General features: G+C 36.5%; 1 protein-coding gene across 3 annotated transcripts in view; it reads left to right on the top strand.

Moving 5' to 3' along the window:
• TTBK2 (tau tubulin kinase 2) overlaps window positions 1-20359 on the top strand; it is a 136459-nt gene that overhangs the window by 34019 nt on the left and 82081 nt on the right. The window contains exon 2 of one of the 3 annotated variants that reach the window (XM_019645009.1): window positions 7256-7367. The exons of the other annotated variants lie outside the window; for them this stretch is intronic. The gene's annotated coding sequence lies outside the window, so the exon portion shown is untranslated. The remainder of the gene's footprint in view (window positions 1-7255; window positions 7368-20359) is intronic. 3 annotated transcript variants of the gene reach the window in all.

The raw sequence follows: 20359 nt of genomic DNA, 5'->3' as shown, positions 1-20359 counted from the left end.
TGGCCCTATCTTTATTTTTGAGGTCTATTTTACTGCTTGGGTTTCTCTTTTTTTGCTACAAGGATATATAATTTTTTTCTGACATCAGTCCAGTGATGTAAAACCCTGAATACATTGCTAGTTTGTATTCATCATTGTATTTTCAGTTTAATGACTTAATAGTATATTATTGATTTTTAATTGTTGTGTTTGAATCAAAATTAAATAGGGGTCATTAGCACATTAAGTGATTTTGTTACACTCTAGAAGGCTTGGTATTGTTATGGGACATTCATTAGTATCTAAAGGAATTTAGTACTAACAGAGAGCAAAGGAAGTTGCTGTAATTAGTGGAAATAACTATAGTTGGTAGAAATAGCAAGGACAAAATACTGTGTAGCCTAGGACCTTCATTCATGGCTGTATAGTCTAAAGTGAATGTGTTCTCTTTGTGAATCTTAATTTCTATTAAGTTAATGAAATGTGTACTATGTATTCCAGAAACATCTAGTATTTAATTTTGCCCTTTGCCTTAAGCTTTCTGATTATCCAAGTTTGACTACAGTTGGCTCATTTGATTAGAGCATGATGCTAATAAAACTGCAGACTTGTTTAATAGTTATTTTTAGCCCAAACTTAGCTCTTCTGAAACGTGGAAATCAAGAAGACAGTGGATATGTACCCACTGTCAGTACTAGGAAAAAAATGGATAATTGGCGAAGGAAGAATAGGGAAAAAGATGTCCCTCTCTTTTTCTGTTTCTCATCATATCTCCTTTCTCCTTATTTCTTTTGAGCTGTTCTCAGCTCAGTGACATAGAGGCCACAGACAGGTATAGCTGGAGCTACGTGTTCCTAAGGTGACAGATTCTAGGAGATCTGTTTTACTCTCAGCTAAACCCATGAAGGGTATGTCAGCATCATCTTGGCCTGGACAACTTCACCTGTCTGTATCCTATGTGGCCCTAAGGAGATGCTTCTAAGTAAGGCAGGATACAGCTCTTTATCTTTCAGTAGGTTCTCCTGCCTATTTTGACCATGGTTTACTCAGGATTCTATGTGATAATGCTTGAAGATCAGTTTAGTACCTTTTAATGGATGAATTGGAGACTCTTGGATGTTAAGTCTCTCCTTTCCTTCTATTTTATCTTTCCTACTATTACCTAACATGTTTTTCCTATCTGCTTATAATCACATGACGTTCTGTTCCTCAGACCCCTTCACTTTCCAAAAATTAATAGGTTTTTATCTTCTGGTCTGTATTTCAATGAGGCAGCCCTTGACTTTTTTTTCTTGGCTTCCTAACTTATGCCTTCTATACTTCTTTTTGTTGAGAGTGCTTTGGAATCTAGACACTTTTGAGAACATTTTATGGGGCTGAACTGATTTTGTCTTCCTGTTGGCATAATAACTTTGTACCTAGTGACCCCAACAAAAAGAATAAGTGTTTAAGGAAAAGGTAAATAACCAGAAACTAATAACTCTGTATAGGGTTGGTTGGTTTCAAATTGATACTCAATTTTTGATAGCTGGTATAAAGATTTGTTATGATGTATTTAGCCTGAACCCTAAGTTTTGTTCTTTTTAATAAATCAATCCCCCTTTTCAAAACTCTCATAATTTCTTTTCCTGGATTCCCTCAGTTCTCAGTTTTCTCTGTTTTTCCTGTACTTAACAATTCTAGATTTCCTCAGTTTGTGCATAACTCTCATTACCAGTATGTTCCTTTCTCATTGGGCCTGAAGTTTGAAGACCTTAGCATTTTACTCCATCTTTTCTTCTGAATGACCTTCTCATGCTATTACATCAGATTATTCTCCTTTCAAAGTTCTCTGAACTGTTCTAGATACTGACTACAATTCTGTGTTGAATCAAGCTAGACCCCTAAGATGTACTTGGTTTTTACAAATGTGTTTGAATGGTTTAGTAACTTCTAAAACTAAACTGTCTCTGGGCCTATTAGATAGTACTTCTTCTATACTCAATTCTCCAAAGTATCCCTAGTGAAGAAATCCATAAAACTTACTAAGCTTTTCCTTTTATTAATATTACTGTTCTGAGATACATCTCTGTGTAACCATTTATTTGTTTTTTCCTTCTCTTCATTTGTGACTATACTATCTTCTAACCTTTGTTTTTCAATTTATTTGCTTTGAAACTTGATGCAAAGGGGATAATTGGCTCCCTAGTCAGTTAGATTCTTTCTTCTTCTTCTCTCCCATCTTAAATAAATGTTTTTATTGTGATAGCCTACTTATCTTCACTTCTTCATTTTCATGATCTCTTGTGCTATATTTCATCATACTACTTAAAAAAAATAAATACAGTTTTGCGTGCAGTGCTGGTATAACAGTAAAAAAACTTCTGTCCTGTAATTTCAAATCTAATCACTAATAATTCTGTAGTACCTCAGGAACCTACCATCAATACTTTTTAAAAAGTTAGATTTCCATTCCAATCTTAACAAAATTTGATCCATGTCAAGAATCCTACAAGTGAGACAGGCAAACTTTTCCCCCTAATATTTCATTATGAAAAATTCCAAATATTCAAAAAAATGGAGCATTATATAATGAACATTCATGTATTCACTACTCAGCTTCAGTAACTATCAGCATTTGTCCAATCTTGTTGCATCTGTATCTTATTCCTTTAACATTTTTCCCCACCTTGCTGGTGTATTTGAAAAGAAATTTAGATATTATATCATTATAAATAATTCAGTATGTATCTCTTAACAGATAAGGACTCCTTTAAAAAATGAAAATATTCTTTATTTCATAGGGTTATGAATTGCCAGACAGGGCAATTCAATTTATGGAGTTGAGGTGGGGAGGTGTTTGGCTATATCAAAATTTGAGGAACATTGCTTTGCCTATGAGAGCTTTGTTAATGATTGATAATTTTGTGAATCCATTAAATTGTATCTGTTGGAGCATAGAAAGTCTTATTCACTTAACCTTTCCAAAAAAACAAAACAAAACAAAACAATACTATGAGAACACATTAGCGGTAGTTTATATTAAACTTTAGGAAAATTTGGGGGATCTGTATTATTGAAAAGTGAAGTAATAAGGCTGTGGAAACTTCTCAGTTGACCAATTTTAAGCATGGATTAGAGAACCTTATTGGAGAAGAGGAAGATCATGTTCCAGTTTTTCTTTAACTTTACTTTTTAGAACCTATTGTTTACAGCAAAATTGAGCAGAAAGTAGAGTTCCAAAATCCCCCACCACTGCCCTCCCCCCCCAGCCTTCCCTATGATTAACATCTTACATTAGAGTGGAACATTTGTTACAGTTGATGAGCCAATATCTATACATTGTTATTAACTAAAGTCCATAATTTACATTATGAGGCCCCTTTTTTAATTAAGCACAATAGCCTTAAACACCTAATGAAATTAGCTATTTCTCAATACCATCTAAAATTTAGCCAGTGTTTAATTTTTCTGAAAAATATCATTTTACAGTTGACGTCTTCAACTCAAGATTCACATATACAGTAGGCACGTTGCCTTTGGTTGACATATCTCTTAACTCTCTCTTAATCTATAAGAGCTTCCCCTCCCTACACTTTTTTTGTTTTGGTGGGGAGGGGTTGCTATTTAGCTGTTGAAAAAACTGTTGAAGTTCTTAGTTTGAGAGAATAGTCAATTCTGTATTTGGCTCATCACGTCTTTGTGGTGTCTTGTAACATGTTCCTCTATTCTCTGTGTTTCTTGTGAACGGGTCTAGAGACTGAGTGAGATTCATGTTGTTTGCTGGCAAGAGTACGTTGTCTAAATCCATTATTTCCATAAGGGTTGCAAAATGGTGATTTTTCTGATTTTTTTTCCTTCCTTCCAAATTTCTGAACTGGAATTATTCTACAAAGTAGAATTTTATTTCATCAGCTGTTTGTTCCCCCCTGAAATATGTTACTATTAGAAGAACAGGGTAAAGACTTGATTTTTCTTCCCTTTTGTTTACCAAGTTTCAGAATAATGAGTTGTACCCTAATGTGACCAGTGAGTTGTTTTTTGTTTTGAGTATCACCATAAGCTCATGGGTTCTTATATATTTCAACCTATTGCAGTCATTCTTTTGATGCTCAAATTTTCATGTCTTTGGCTAATGGAAGGAAGCCCTTTTAAGTGGCTGCTCTGTCTTTCTGATGTAACTCCAGTGTTCTTTGTTATCATTTGCTTCAGGCTTTCCTTGAACTTTCCCTGCACCAGTTATAGTCAGGAACCCTCTTCCTCTAAGAAGCTCGGTTTCCTTGTATCAGGAAACAATTGAGACCACAATGTAGGCAGTAGGGCACTAATTATTATTGGGCCAACACACTTTTCTCAACATGTTTTAGTAAGTTCTAGATTTTGCCTGGTTTATTTGATGTGGACTTTTCAATTTGTTTGCATTGTTTCTTTTACTTTAAAAATACATTTGTGTCCTCTTTTAAATTGTAAGCATTTTAAAGGGCTGGGATCATATGCATTTTAACTTGACATTTATATTATGCTCAGTGGCAAAATGATAGCACAAAGTATCTTTGTATTTGGTGATAGCATTAATGGAGATGTGGAGACTACAATAACATTTTTATTTCTGGTTGTTATATTTTTCATAAAGTTCATTGTTTTATTTTTTGATAAGAAAAAGAAATATTGAGGTTCTGGAATAATTTGTTAAAGAATACCACAAATACTAGTTGATAAAATCACCTTTGGATGACTAGGGCTTAGATTCTCAAAACCATATTATATAGAGATTCAACTCTTGTTATAAAATACAATCATTTAGATCTTCCAGAAAATGATTTCTATTTGATTTAGAAGTTTTTTAGCTTTGCATTTAGGTGGGTCTAAAATTCAGAATATTGTAAAATTAATGTAATTTATACGTAGTATATCTTTTCATCAAAGGAAATCTTCCCAGGATCTTTAAAGTTTATATTTTGTTTACTTGCTTCAAATTGGTATATAAATATATACCTAAGCGTAAAAATAGTCTTTCTTTAAAAATATTCTGTAGATTGAAATTTTCACTAATTCTTATGTGTGTTCCCTCCATAATATGTTCAGTTTAATGAAGTTGGTTGTGTTTAAAAATCACTACTTTAATTACTGAGTGACTAGAAAATTAGTTGTCCTGTCTTTCCGCATGTTTTAGATCTTTACTTCATGCTGTGACTGATTAACATAGTATCTTATCTCTTGTGCTCTTTCAAAGCACCAACTTGAGTAAAATGGTTTTCTCTTTATATATATATATTACCTTGGATGAGAAGGTAATTAAATAAAGGCTTATTTAATTATTTAAAAGTTTTTCTTTTCTAGATCCTCTAAAAGCAAGTGAGGATCCTATTAATATCAAGAAGTAACAGAGTAAATGCCATTGTTCGATAACCATATAATTTATTATTCCCAGTTGAAATAGTTGAGAATTAATTTGTCTTGCCCCATGTAAATGCAGAGAAAAATCTACACAGCCCATAAAGAAGTGATTTTGTTTTGACTTCCGGGGACTGTTTTTTTTAACCCTGAAATATTGGTCTTGGATTTTATTTTGCCTTGGAGACTGCAGAGCACAAGCTCTGAGAGTTGGGAAGAAGAAGGGCTGCTATTACAGAAGAGCAACTGCACCTCCTGCCTCCCCTGCTTGATGTCTCCAACTACTGCTGCAGAGTATGACTACTCCCTTTCCCCAGTTGTAAGAATATGAGTCATATATGCACAAAGAAAGTCTGGAATCATACAGAACTCAGGAAGCCATTGGGAATGGTTATATTTGGGTATTGGAATTAGAGGGACCTGAAAAGGAGAGGATCTTTTATTTTTCCCCTTTATACCCTTTGGTGGTTAAGAAATTGAAAAGAGTAATGCAAACATTTCTTTTAGTAAAAATATAATATCTATCTCAGAATTCATTTTTACCATCTCTTTAAATTTCTGAAAATACATGGTAAATTAATTAATGTAGTGTAGTGTGTAATTTAACTAAAAAGCTGTTTTGGGTTGTGAACTTACTTTATAAATGGTTGGTAGTATCTTATTTGTGGGGAGATTTTTAGCAGCGTTTGAGTGCTTACTATATACTAGGAATAGTGCTACTGAATGCTAGGCTTATTCATACTTGTCTTGTTTTAATAGCTTATACCTATCTTTTATCTAATTCACACATAAGACCTCCCTCCATTAAAAAGGGTTAAAAAGGATTTTACAACCCTTTTTAAGAGTATAAGTGCTCACAGTAATAAATTTAAAAATTAAACAAAAGAATAAAGTAAAAAGTAAAAGTTTCCTTTCTCTTAACCCCTCACTCTCCTCCAAAGTGAATCACTATACTGGTTTCCTGTGTTTTTTTCCAGAAACATTCAGTACATATTATAATCTATTTATCCATACACATATATAATCATATGATATATATACCCTATATATGTGTAGTCATACAGAATCAAATTCATATATAAACCATATCACACATGACATGATATAATGATATGATTTTGTGTGTGTGTGTGTATAAAATGCTCCTTCCCTTACTCACATCCTCCAACAACATGTGATTCATACTATATACGTGTATATACTGTTCTGCAACTTGGTATGACCACATAGATTCAGACAGTAAGACTTATTTTCTGTGTACCTTCGTGTTCTACAGCAGGAGTGATCCTTCAAACATACATACCAGTTGGATCATATCACTCCCCCACCTTTGGTAAAACACTTCAGCGCCTTCCTTTTCTCAGGTAAAGTCCACCCACCTATCATTACATACAAGACCTTGAATTGACTCCTGTCTACATCTCTAGCCTCTTTTCTTCAAATTGTTGGGCTTCAGAATGTGGGTCATTGTGAGCTTTTTTGTTTCTTAAACAGTTTATGGCCTCTAATCTGCAATCTGCTTCCTCTGTCTCATAATTATTTTCTTAAAAAAAATTTTTTATCAGTTATAGTATTTAGTAAAATCCATGGGTAAATTAAGATTTAAACAAATAAAGCAAGTACAATTAGGAGCTTCACTGTTTTTCCTAAGCATGTAATATCCAAAAGTATATATGCTTAAAAAAAATTGTGATCCTACTAGCTTGCCTATTCCCTTTTCCTCAATAAGGTTATTACAGCATTTATTTATTCTTAATTTTTAATTTATAATCAAAGGGGTATACAAATAGTTTAAATAATCAATCAGTTCTACAAAGTTTGTTTTGAAAAACAGTAGTCCAGGTTCTGGTTCCCGATAAGATGGAGTAAGCACACTTCACCCTGTCTCTCCCACTGAATGCAGCTATAAAACCTGGACAGAATGCTTGGAGTGGCTATTTGAGGACTCTGAAAAATAAATAGTAGGAGGCACATTGGGGAAGAAGACCAGAATTCAAAGTACCACCAAACCGGCGGTGAGTTTACCATTTTTTTTCTTCCGGTATGCCCCAGCCTGAACTTAATATATCCTGAAACTTGGAAGTGAGCATTATTAACACGGACAGAAAAAGCACCAGAAGTCCTCTAGTTCTAACTCAAGAAGCGGGAAAGGGGTCTTCTAATGCTCAGAGAAAATGTGGCAATCCTACATCCTTTTCTTTTTTTCTTCTTTTTTCCTTTTCTCCATTCTCTTGTACCCCAGGCCTCAAGCAATGATTGGCAGTGGCCTTAATGGGGGCAGACAGGAGCCTAAATCTCAGAGAGAGGGGAACCTTCCTCTCAAATTGGAGGATCTATGGTCTCGAGAGTGGAGCAAATCCCGTTGCTTTTCTTCTCCCTCTGCTCTTCTGTTGGTTTGCCCTGACTTCTGACCCAGTCATGAGAAGTACACAGCAGATTGGGGTTAATGAAGCCCCATCTTTCTGCTGGAAAGCTGGAAAAGGGGAGTGCCAAAGAACCAGAAGATTTCAGGAGAATGAAGACTTGGGTAACTGACCATTTAAAGTTGCTTATGGACTGCTGAGCTGACTTCCAAGATGAGCATGCGTGAGCCTGATCCTAAACAGAAAACATAAATGTTGAGGACTGAATTATGGGATAGATCGCCCCCCCCCCTCAAGCCCTAAACTGGACACTACATGGGACAGTTATGAAACACATAACTGAATTTAACTTGGAAACACAGCCCACAGAAGGCAAGTCAGAACTTGAAGTGTGAACCCAACTGGTCAATTACTGGCTAAAATAAAAATATCAGCATTCTTGGTGAGACTTAAATAAAACCCAGAGTCTCATAACATAATATTAAAAATGTCCAGAATACAATCTAGAATTACTCAGCTTAAAAAGAAATGGAAAAAACTGAACTCATGTGGGAAAAGTCAGCAAACAGATCCCAAAGTCAAGATCACACAGATGTTAAAATTATCTCAAAGACTTTAAAAATCAGCTATAATGGCCATGTTCCAGGAATGAGCAGGAAGATAAAAAGTCTCAGCAAACAAATAGAAGATGTAAAGAACTAAATGGAAATTTTAGAACTGAGAAATACAATAATGGAAATGAAAAACTTACTGGATGGACTCATATCAGAATGGACACAACAGATGGAAGAGTCAGTGAACTTTAAAATAGATCAATAGAAATCCAATTTGAACAGCAGAAAAAAAGGTTAAAATAAATAAAGTCTTGGAGACCCATGAAATATCATAAGGCATGAGAAGAGATGGAGTGTGGTGCAGAAAAAATTCGAAGAAATAATGGCATATAGACTGGAAAGGAAGAAATAAATTGTCCCTATTTGCAGATGGCATGATTATCTATGTAGAAAATCACAAGGCATCCACACAAAAATTCCTAGAATAAAAGAGTTTAACAAGTGATTCATAGTCAACCCACAAAAAGCAATCATATTTCTATGTACTAGTGATAAACAATTGAAAAACTGAATTAAAAAAAAAACACAAACATTTACAATAGCTCCCCCAAAATGAAATATTTAGGTTTAAAGTTAATAAAATATGTATACAATCTCTATGCTGAAAACTATAACCTCTGATTAAAAATAATCAAAGAAGATTTAAGTAAATGGAGAGACATACCATATTCATGAATTGGAAGATTCACTATAGTAAAGATGTTGATTTTCCCCACATTGATTTTTAGATTTAATACAATCCCAATAAAAATCCCAATAGTGCTGTTTGTAGTTAGAGAGAAACTGATTCTAAAATTTCTATAGAAAGGCCAAGAACCTAGAATAGCCAAAACAATTCTGGAAAAGAAAAATGTTGGAAAAATCAAACTGCATGAATTTAAAACTCAGTACAAAGCTACCATAATTAAGACTGTGGTATTGGCAAAGGAATAGACATAGAGATCAATGAAACAGAATAGAGATTCTAGAAATAGACACACACAAATATGGCCAGTAATTTTTTACAAAGTTTCAAAGTGGAGAAAGAATAGTCTTTAAAAAAAAAAAAAAGTGGTGTTGGAACAATCAGACATTCACATACAAAAATAAGGAACCTAAACCTAAACCACACACATTATGCAAAAATGAACTAAAATGTACCACATCTAAATGTGAAATATAAATCTATACAGCTTTTAGAAGAAAACATAGGAGAAAGCCTTTGTGACCTGGGCATAGGCAAGAAAATCTTTGTGACCTAGGCGTAGGCTATCTGTTGCATGACATGAAAAGCATGATTCATAAAAGGAGAAATTGATGAATTGAACTTCATCAAATTAAAAACTTTGCTTGTGAAAGACAACTATTAAGAGAATGAAAAGGTAGATGATAGACTGGGAGAAATGTTTGCAAATCACCTACCTGCAAAGGACTTATATTCAGAATATGTAAAGAACTCTGAAAACGCAACAGAAAGAAAACAATCCAATTTAAAAAGTTTGGCAAAGAGGATATAGAGTGGCAGATCAGCTAATGGAAAGATGTTTATCATAACTAGCCATTAGGTGAATGCAAATTAAAACCATGGTGACTTACCACTGCCTATCCATCAGAATAGCTTAGGTCAAAACTGTTGATGATACCAAGTGTTGATGAAGATGTGGAGCAACTAGAACCCTCACATTTTGCTGGTAGGGATGCAAAATGATACAGCTCCTCTAGAAGATAATTAAACATATACTTGCCATATGTGAAATATAGATGTACTATGTGACCTAGCAATCCCACTCCTAGGCATTTATTCCAGGGAAATGAAAATATATGTTCATACAAAGCTTATACATGTATATTTATAACAGCTGTATTCTTAATTGCAAAAATTAGATCTTTCAAAGAGTGAGTGGAAAAATCAGCTGTGGTTTATTCATACAGTGGAATACTGTTCAGCAATAAAAAAGAATGAACTACAGATTAATACAGCAACTCTTAATTTCTTCTTAGGGAAATCTCTCCAGGAACCTCCTAGTCTGCTCCAATCATGCCTAGTTATTCTGTATGTTCACAACTGTTATACTTGGATCACCTCTCAATGCCTTCCCGGAGATTCCCTTTGCTTCTCCTTTATATTGTATGCCTTGTTGAATCCCTTTCTCTTTTTCGTTTATTCTCATTTTAGGCAAGCACCCCTCTACTAGCTTTCTGTAAAGGATGCATGGGAGATATATTTTTGAGACCTCTCTTGCATGTCTGAAAGTGTTTTTATCTTACCTTGATGTTTAAATGCAAAACTGGCTGGATATAAAATCCTGGGTTGAAAATAATTTTACTTCAGAAGTTAGCCTTCAGATTCATTATAATAGTTGGGAAATGTAATTCCATTATGATTCTTGTTACTTTGGTAACTTTTAAGTTTTTCTTTTTCCCCAGTGTTTTATAATTTCATGATGATACACCATGGTATAGATGTGTTTATATTTAGAGTTGTTTATTCAAATTCACAGTCGGAAGGTTTTTCTTGTGAAATTTTCTTGAATTACTTTGTTGGTGATTTCCACCCATCTATTTTCTCTGTCTTCTGTTCTGAAACACCTGTTATGCAGATGTTGGGCCTCTTGGAGTGGTCCCCTAATTCTTTTCTGTCCTGTTTTTACATGTATCTGTTCATACATTTTTGTAACAGATAAGTGCATTTTAAACATAGAGTGATGAAATTGTGCTCATTCCCTCCCCTCTCCCCCCCCCCCCCNGAAAAATTTGAATCAGTCTAGCAGCTGTGGTTCCTTTATATAGCTGTGCTTGTGCAGGGGAGAAAAGGGGAAGGTGTAAGCCTCAGGAAGAGCCTGGTAGTTTTAAATTGACTATTATTTTAATTATAGAATTCCCTTTGATTGTTTGGAAACTTCCTTCTGCCTTTGGCTCTTGGTGAGCTACCTAGAACCTAAGGGGTTGTTAAATGGGCATCCTTGTGAGAGCTGGTAGGAGGCTTTGTATTTTAGTTTTTTTGGCTGAATTTTTCCTGGGGACTTCTTTTAGAGGACACCCCTTCCTCCTTTTTGTATCGCTGTCAAGTTAACTCAGTGAATGCTTATTCTTTGTTCTTATAAGCCATCATTTGTTCTTATATTGTCTATGTTAGTCTTGTAATAAGTTCATTTCTTTCAACAACGTTGTAGATTCTTTGAGAACAGGCCTATCTCCCTCCCATGGTATAGATATCCCATGAGTTATTATTAGGGTGAGTGTGGTTTGTTTGTTTTTGGTGAGTAGTGAGTAAAATATGAGGAGTAAATGATAGAGAGGTAAGGAAGCTAAAACTGTTTTTGTGGTGTTTTAACAGCATATAGTAGCCCATTTTTTGCAGAATCTCAGTGTTTGCTAATTTGTAAATGACCTGGAATTTGTTCTTTGAATTCCAGAGCATCCCTATTAGTGGGTTTGGGATACTTTTAGCTCAGCTTTTCACTTTATTACTAAATGGCTTTTTTATTTAAAAAGGAAAATGATTGATGCCTCTTTGTGATTATTTCACTTTCCTCTAACAACAAGTCATGTAAAATTACTTGCTTTTTGCATGATATTGTTACCCTCCTTAATATTTAATGCAGGGGTGTAGAGCACAATACCAGACCTGCTATAGTTTTTAGCTCTTAAATTGAAAGCAAGAGTAGTAGATGATCATCTGAAATTGTAAGAACAAAAAGATTCATTAGATTATATGCATTTAGTTTAGCATACAGCATATCTATTTGTTGAAAAAAAGACTGGCTAGCTAGAAGAGGGTTTATCATTATTACCACTACTTACCTTAGATGAATAGAAATCCTTTTTTATACACAGTTAAAATCTCTGTTTAACTAGCAAGATACAACCTTACTATATCACATCTATAGATATTGTCTGTCTATCTAAATTGAGTCTACTTCTTATCACCTTTTTTAGGTGGAGATATCACTGATTCTCAGAGCTTGATAACAGACCATAAGCATTCTGTATTGGATTAGAGCAGTTAAGAGCTAGAAGAGTATGAAAAAAATTTAGTGGTAGTATTTTGACTAGTTGATAAAGATCTGGTTTGTATGTTCAGGATTCCTTTTGTTTTTTAGAGGATTCCTTAATCATAAGAGACACATAAGCAGAAAGTTAAAATTGGTTTGTTGATAACCATCCTATATTTTCTTATGTGATCAGTGCTACCTTGCTGACTTCTTTCTTGAGTTCTTTCTGTGCACCAGACTCTATTGCTCCTATTAGTCTCCAGGGAACTCTTATGTTAATTGTCTTGTTTATTTTTTCCCCTTCAGGACCTGTCTAGGTGACTAACTTACTAATATCTGAAAATCTAATCCTGACTATTAATTGGTTGATATTACTTCCTACAGGGATATTTAGATCTTAAGAGCTGTATTTGATTTGAGGAGATGAGGTTGAGGGAAATAATGTGAGCAAAAAATCAAAGTAGAATATTTGAGGGGAGAATAAAAAAGAAACACCTCCTCAAAGTGATTTATGCTAAATAACTGAAGGAAATGGGGTTTGATATAAGTAATGTAGAATGAACCTTGAATTCCAAGTTCATCATTTTAATCTAATTTCTCCAGGTGTTATTGTTTATGGTTCTTTGAGTAGGCAAATGATGTGATAAAAGCTATTTTAGGGAGATTATCCTATGAATGTGTGGGTGGTGACATTATGGGTCATGGTCCAGTGAAGTACAATCAGATTTGACAGAATGGTTGGGGTCAGGTGAGTTGAATCAGTGGACAATAGGTGGGAGTCCATTGGAGCAGTCAATATCAGGGAAGTCCGATAGATGGTAAGAGATAGGTGAAGCACATGACAATGACAAGACAATGGTGCTTATCATTCTGAGGTTGACATTTGGCCTTATGGTGGCGGGAGAGGGTTAGCACTGTGGAGAAGAAGAAAATTATCTTAGCCCTAGAAAGTCCAGGGTACTAGATAATTTACCTATCATTTTTACTCCCTTCCTTCCTTTTCTTCTGAGGCACTGGATATCTTTGAATCACTATACTAGGTGCTGGAGATATAAACAAGGCATGGTCTTTGTCTTCAGGGCCTCATAATCAAGTGAGACTGACAGAAAATGAATAGTAACATTGCAGAATGATGTCATAAGAAAAGTGTATAAAAAAGAGAAATGTATACAAAAACTCACAGAACATTGAGAAGGGGACAAAAGGGAAACTAGACAGAAGCTCAGTTTTCAGAACCAAGGAGTTAGGTCAGGACAAGATTAGCAGCAGCAAGGGTGAATGCATGATGACAGCCAGAGTATTTGCAGGATAGAGCTCCATAAATGTTTCCTGGTGAGCCTAAGGGAGAGAGTGAGGTGGGCTTGAGTCTGGGTGAAAGTTAAGTGGCACCAGTAATACGGAGAGGAAGAATATTGTGACAGGGAACTTTTAGTGAGGGCCTTGAAGTATTTGGAGAACATAGAGGCAGAGGACTCCAGTTAAATACTCTGTGAGACAGTGATGTCCTAGCCCAGTTAGTCAGTCATAGGAGGGGACAGAAGAGAAGAAGGATAAGAACTGGTAATTCACAAAAAAGGAAACCTTAAGGATCAATCAGCAGATGAAACGATGCTCAACCTCACTAGTAATTAGAGAAATGCAAATTATAGCAAGATGCCAATTCATACCCATCAGATTGGGGGGGGAAAAAAAGTCTGACAGTATTAAGTGTTGATACGTATAGAGAAATAAGAACTCCCTGTGTCCCATATAGTCGAAGTATAAATTGGTACAATTTGGGGAAGCATTTGTACCTATCGTATAATGATGGAGCTAGCAACCATTTGTCATTTTTTCTGTGCCAGGCATTGTTTTAAAAAAATATTATTTTATTTCATTCTTACCACAACTTTTCCCTCATTTTTATAGTTGTGGAAATTGAGCCTAAGAGAGGTTAATCTGTCCATAGTCACAAAAGTGGTAAATAGAAGAGCCGGGATTTTAGCTTAGATCTATCTTGTTCCAAAACTAGTGCTTATAATCACTAAGCTTTAATGGTAATAATACGGGAGCATATATTGAGCACATCCTGTGTACCAGGTGTTATATTAACTATTAGACATATCTTAGCTGATTTCACCAGTGCAATAACCCTTTGAGGTGTTGTTACTCTTCAAGTGGCTTATAGAGATTAAGTGACAAGCTAGCAAGTAAAAAAGCTGATCTTTAACTTAAGCAGTTTTGAGCACATGCACTTTTCCTCCATACCAAACTGAAAGATCCAGAGGTAGGATAGGCTTTAGGTGTATTTTAATCTGGATTCTGACGTTTTCTCTTCCAGTTTTATTGAGATATAATTGACATAATTTTATATTAATTTAAGGTGTATAACAATGATTTGATATATGTGTATATTGCAAAATGATTACCACAAGTTTAGTTAACATCCTTTACCTCGCATAGTTACATTTTTTTTCTTATGATGAGAACTTTTAAGATCTAACCTCTTAGCAACTTTCAAATAAACAATACAGTATTGTTAACTGTAGTCACCGTGCTGTACATTACATCTCCAGGGCTTACTTATTTTACAGCTGGAAGTTTGTACCTTTTGGCCACCTTCACCTATTTCCCCCATGCCCCCCTACCTCTCATCCCCTATTTCTGACAATCACCTATCTGTTATTTGCTTCTGGGAGTTTGGTTTTTTTAATTTCACATATAAGTGAGATCACATGGTATTTTTCTTTCTCTGTCTGACTTATTTCACTCAGCACAATGTGCTCAAGATCATTCCATATTGTTGCAAATGGTAGGGTTTCCTTATATTTTTATGGCTGCATGATATCGCTATATCATGTTTTCTTTATCCATTTATCTGTCAGTGGATGTGTAGGTTGTTTCAGTGTCTTAGCTATTGTAAATAATGCTGCATTGAAAATGGGGTGCAGATTTCTCTTCTAGGTAGTAATTTCATTTCCTTCAGGTATGTACCCAGAATGGGAATTGCTGGACCATATGTTAGTTCTATTTAAAATTTTTTTTTTTAAGATTTTTATTGGGGAATTGGGGGAGGGGAACAGTGTTGGGGAATTGGGGTAGGAGAACAGAAAAGTTGCTGTGCTTTTTGTTCTTCAGTCTAATTGTGGAGGACGTCGCTTCACTGGCCCATGTTGGCATTATCATTGTGTTCTACCCGGGTGAGGCAGATTGGTCGCCGGCCACTGGACGGCCACTCACGGTGGCTCTTGGCAGCTCATGACGGTTGCTGGCTGCTCACAGTAGCTTACGGGAGCCCACTGCAGCCTATGCCGTCGCCTGTGACTCATGGCAGCCCAGCTTCAGGTCAAGCCGTTGTTCATCATAGCGTCCCTGGCCCTCATGTGGGATCCGAACCGGGGCCCTGCTGCTCAGAGCTGGCATCCCAAGCCAACTCTTAACCAACGTTCCACTCGGCTGTCCCTATTTTTAATTTTTTGAGGAACCTCTATACTGTTTTCCATAGTGGCTGCACCAATTTACATTCCCATCAATAATGCACAAGTGTTCCCTTTTCTCCACATCTTCCCAACACTTATTATTTCTTGTCTTTTTGATAATAGCCATTCTAGCACATGTGAGGTGATAGCTCATTGTGGTTTTGATTTGCATTTAGTTCCCTGATTATTAGTGATGTTGAGTACCTTTTCATGTACCTGTTGACCATTTGATATCTTCTTTGGGAAAATGTCTGTTGAGGTCCTCTGTTCATTTTTTAATCAGATTGTTTCTTTTTGCTCTTGGGTTGTATGAGTTCTTTATATATTTTGCGTATTAACCCCTTATCAGATATATTATTTACAAATATTTTCTCCCACTCATTAGGTTTCCTTTCACTTTGTTGATGGTTTCCTTTGATGTGCAAAAGCTTTTTAATTTGATGTAGTTCCACTTGTTTATTTTTGCTTTTATTGCCCTTGCTTTTGGTGTCAAATCTAAAATATCATTGCCAAGACCTATGTCAAGCAGCTTACCACCTATGTTTTCTCCTGTGAGTTATATGGTTTCAGGACTTACATTCAAGTCTTTAATCCATTTTGAGTTGATTTTTGTGTATGGTGTAAGGTAGGGTCTAGTTTTCACTCTTTTGCATGTAGGTGTTCATCTGACTCTCTTTTTTTCTGTAATTATCTCCTTCATTTGGTGGACTTTATCCTCATTTCCTTCATGGTTGAGAGATGGTTGCTTGTAACAACTGGAAGGGACCTACATTCTTTCTCTTTAAAAAATAATCTCTTCTCAGAATTATCATATGAAAATATTGAGTTTTGCTTTGATTAGAACATCCCTGAAACAATTACACTTGTCAGAGTAATGTCATACATTGATTGTCTCAGGTCTTGAATATCTAGTTTTCTTGCCATCATCAAACTGATCACCTTGACAAAAGAAAAATTTATAGATTACTCTGATTGGCTCAGAGCAATTAATGCCCAACTTTGGGTCTTGGAGTGGATCAAGCCCACTGAGACAATGGACACACAATTGAGGAAGATTATTCTCCAAGGGAAATTTGGGTGCTGTTAGTAAAGGGAAATGAATACTAGATAGTTAATCAAGTAAATGCTTTGTATATACATTATGTCATTTAATTTTCTCAATAGCTCTGCTGAGAAAACTGAAACTTGCTCAAGGTCCTATAATTATTAAGTGGCAGAATTGATATATATATATTTTTAAGTTAATTCTTTCTCTTTCTTACTTTCTTTTTTTCTTGTTTTAAACTTTATTGGGCAACAGCCATGGTCATTTATTACACATTGCTTTCATGCTACAATAGCATAGTTGACTCTTTTAGGGAGGGCACAGCTCGCAGTGGCCCATGTGGGGATCGAACCGGCAACCTTGGTGTTATCAGCACGATGCTCTAACCAACTAAACTAACCGATGACCCCTAGAATTGAGATTTAACTCTAAGCCAATGCCTTTTTTCTTTCCATCAGTCTTGTGTTTCCTTCAAAGAAAAATAATAAGGTATCCTGTATACATATTGCATTAATGACCCTACTTTCTATGATTTCAGAGTGATTTTCTACAGATTTAAAAGTTATGGGGTATAGTGTAAACAGTACTTAAAAGGAAATTTATAGCAGTAAATGCCAAAATTAAAAAACCAGGAAGATCTCCAATAAATGACCTAACCTTTCATCTTATGACACTAGAAAGAGAAGAGCAAATTAAGCCTAAAGCAAGCAGAGGAAGGAAATAATAAAGATTACAATGGAAATTAATGAAATAGAGAATAGAAAAACAATGGGCAAAACCCAAAAACCACAAATTGGCTCTTTGAAAAAAATGAACAAAATTGACAAACCTTTAGCTAGACAAACCCAGAAAAAAGACTTAAGTAACTATAAGTATGAATGAGGACATAAGCATCATGGCAGAAGGAGAAGACCTCTGTATCGCTCCTTAAATTTATAAGCCAGGCATCTATAATCCAACAAGGGATCCCCTGCTCAACACACAAACATACCTGAAAGATCCATGCATTGGTACATCTGAAGGTGGGTGTATTGGAACTCCTAGTGGAGGTAGAACAGAGGAAGAATAAGGGATGGTGTCTGCCGATGCAGTTTGGCATCTGCTGTGGCCCCAGCTAACATTAGTAGTGGTGGAGAAGCCAGGGTGTGGCCTCGACACTATGGCTCAATGAAGGGTAAGAGAGGCAGAAGCAGCATTGGTGCCCAAAGAATCTGGCTCCTTGCCCTCCACGTTGAGGAAGAATCTGGTAGCAGTATCGGAATCTTGTATACAGACCCCAGGCACAGTGGTGCCAGCAGTCGTAAAGGAACAAGAGAGCAGCACTGCGAGTTCACAAACCTGGCTCCCTTCTACCTGCCACATCCTCTACCACTGTGGTGGTGCCCCAACACTGAGAGTACATGGACACAGTAGGGACACCCCAGTTACCAGGTGCCAATTTCCACAGCTGCAGGGACAGCCCCCCATTGCAACCTCAGAGGCACAAGCAGTGCTGGTAAAACAAAAGGTTGTTATTATAGCACCACCTACTGGAAATTGAAAGCCCTCTGATTACCAACCTCCTGAATTGTTAGGATCAAAATGGAATCTAAACAAGAAAAGAGTTCATTACCTCAGATGCACATGCAGAGGAACAATCCATCAAGTACCATGAACATGGTAACAGAAAGAAATTGACAAGTCTCCAGAAACCAGTGTCAAGAAAGACTGATTTAAGTGACAGACAATCCAAGATTGCAGTCATGAAGAAACTCAGCGAGATAGCAGAAAACTTAAAAAGGCAGTTTAGTGAGCTCAGGAGTAAAATTAATAAATAAAAGGAGTACTTTACCAAAGAGATTGAAATTATAAGAGAAAACTAAACAAATTCTGAACCTGAAGGAATGAAAGAGGGGACATTTCTATTGATCTTCCAGAGATAAAAAGGATTATAAGAAAATATTATGGGGCCGGCCAAGTGGCGCATTGGTTAAGAGCTGTCTTGGGACGCCAGAGGACCCCGGTTCGGATCCCACATATGAGGGCCAGTGACACTGCCCTCTACAGCTAAGATGCTGAACAACAGCTCCACCTGGAGCTGGGTTGCCGTGAGTCACCGGTGACCCCGTAGGCTGCAGCCCCTGCTGCAGCATGTAGCCAGCAGCCAGCGTGAGTGGCCCGCATGTTATACTCAATATAAACCAATGATATAGCTAGGCAAGGTTAAACTGAGGCAAATAGAAACTGTCAAGTCCACAGTAGACCGTCCCAAGCATGTGAAGCAAGCAGGTCCATGGTGGAAAGTCCCAGAGCGGTGATGCATATCAAATCAGCAAATCCATAGTCCATGAGCACCTGAGTCCCTTTGTCCATAAGCTTTTTCTGTCAGCAAGCTGGGATCTTTACTCTTCGCATTTGTGTTATCTGGAAGCAGTTTAAGGCAGAAGCACTGTCCCAAAGGTCCCCACCAAACCACTCCAAGGCTGCTCACCCCAGGCCTATATCTACCTGGAGACCCAAGCTTACCAACCTAAGCCTCAGTGTCCCTGGTGATCATAGCCAGCTCCCAACATTCATGTATCTTCAAATTTGGCTGTTCATGCATATCTTTAAGTAAATGTCTCCCTGAATTCGGTGAGCCATCCTAGCAAATTGCAGAACCCAAGGAGCGGGTAACAGGAGCCCCAATTTATAGATGGTTGATCAGAAGTACAGGTGACAATCTGGGACTTGTGATTGGCATCTGAAGTAGGGATAGTTTTGTGGGTCTGAGCCCTTGTGGGGATCTGATAACTCCAGGTAAGTAGTGTCAAAATTGAATTGAATTATAGGACACCCAGCTGGTGTCTAGGAGAATAGATTAATGTGTGGAAAGCCACACATCAGGTGTCAGAAGTGTGGTGAGTATGGTGTAGTGTGAAAGTAAAGGAGAAACACAGGAGAAGTGTGTTTTTTCAACAGTCATACACATGCAAAAGAATGAAGTTAGACCCTTACTTCACACCATATATAAAAACTTACTCAAAATGTATCACAGACCCAAATGTATAAAACTCATAGAAGAATACATAGGCATAAGTCTTCATGACCTTGGATTGGGCAATGGTTTCTTAGATATGACACCAAAACCACAAAGCAACAAAATAAAAAATAAATAAATTGGATTTCATCAGATTTAAAGAGTTTTGTGTTTCAAAGACCACCATCAAGAAGGTGATAGGAGAAAATATTTACAAATCATACATGTGCTGTGGGACTTTATTTAGACTATATAAAGAACTCTTGTAACTCAATAATAAATGGACAAATAACCCCCCCCCCCAAAAAATCAGCAAAAGATCTGAATAGACATTTCTCCAAAGAAGATATACCAAAGGCCAAATAAGCACATGAAAAGATGCTCACCATTGCCGGCCAAGTGGCTCAGTTGGTTAAGAGCTCGCTCAAGAGTTTGAGCTCTGAGGGCCGGCCGAGTGGCGCAATGGTTAAGAACTCGCTTGGGATGCCAGAGGGCCCCGGTTCGGATCCCACATATGAGGGCCAGTGACACTGCCCTCTACAGCTAAGATGCTGA

Source organism: Hipposideros armiger, unplaced genomic scaffold, assembly GCF_001890085.2.
Source record: "Hipposideros armiger isolate ML-2016 unplaced genomic scaffold, ASM189008v1 scaffold_92, whole genome shotgun sequence".
Lineage (NCBI taxonomy): Eukaryota > Metazoa > Chordata > Mammalia > Chiroptera > Hipposideridae > Hipposideros > Hipposideros armiger.
The sequence above is the reverse complement of the archived record's forward strand: the minus strand, read 5'-3'. Positions and strand labels throughout refer to the sequence as shown.